General features: G+C 45.5%; 1 non-coding gene across 1 annotated transcript; it reads right to left on the bottom strand.

Moving 5' to 3' along the window:
- Nucleotides 1-358: 358 nt before the first annotated feature.
- On the bottom strand, nt 359-431 carry TRNAG-CCC (transfer RNA glycine (anticodon CCC)). The gene has a single exon. It is a non-coding gene; the product is annotated as a tRNA-Gly (tRNA).
- Nucleotides 432-1,005: the final 574 nt, after the last annotated feature.

Below are 1,005 nucleotides of genomic sequence, written 5' to 3'. Positions count from 1 at the left end.
TACCCGTGCCCGAGGGAGGTGCAATGGCTAAAACAGGCCAGAGAATGAATGACGTGGGTAGAAAATCGGGAGGAAGAAGAAAGGGGAGGAACAAAGGGGAAGAACTAGACTTCAAGGTGAAATAGAAGAGACAAGGGGGTTCTGAGGGAGCTTCAGAGCCTTAGGGAGACAAGCAGAAAAACTGGTGTCATGCTAGCACCATGAACAGGATGCTTCTGGTTTTTTAAAAATGCTTATTTACTTATTTATTTGACTGCCCCGATTCTTAATTGCAGCATGCAAGATGTTTAGTTGCAGCACACGAGGTCTTTTTAGTTGCATTATGCAGAATTTTGTAGTTGTAGCATGTGGGATCTAGTTCCCTGACTGGGTATCGAACCCAGGCCCCCTGCATTGGGAGTGCAGCGTCTTAGCCACTGGAGCACCAGGGAGGTCCCGAGGATGCTTTTGGAAGGGATGCATTTAATGATGCCAAGAGCTCGGGAAGGTTGGGAGCAGAAGAGTTTCTGAGGGTTTTAGTGGCTTGGATATTGTGATGACACGAGTGAAAGCTGTTTGGTTGAAGGGCTTGTTGGGAAGTGAAAACATGCTGAAAGTTCAGACACCGAGTGTAGTTTAAAGGGGGAGGGAAAGGGGAGCATTTTCTGGGGATGGGAGATGGAGCCAAAATAAACTCAAAGGAGGTTTTCTTTCTTTTTGTCCAGATGAAGGAGACTTGATCATGATCAAAACCTAACAAAAAAGTTCTTTGCTCAAAAGTCAGCTGTGTTCTAATGTTAATACTATCTTATTCATGTGGAGAGTACTGGTCCCACTAAATGCTAGATTAATGTTACCTGATCCCTAATTATGAATGCAGAAAATGAGTTGAAATAGTTAAATAATAGCACATGCTGCTGCTGCTGCTAAGTCACTTCAGTTGTGCCCGACTCTGTGTGACCCCATAGACAGCAGCCCACCAGGCTCTCCCATCCCTGGGATTCTCCAGGCAAGAACACTGGAGTG

This window comes from Ovis canadensis, chromosome X (genome assembly GCF_042477335.2).
Source record: "Ovis canadensis isolate MfBH-ARS-UI-01 breed Bighorn chromosome X, ARS-UI_OviCan_v2, whole genome shotgun sequence".
Lineage (NCBI taxonomy): Eukaryota > Metazoa > Chordata > Mammalia > Artiodactyla > Bovidae > Ovis > Ovis canadensis.
This window is presented reverse-complemented; position numbering and strand designations above follow the sequence as displayed.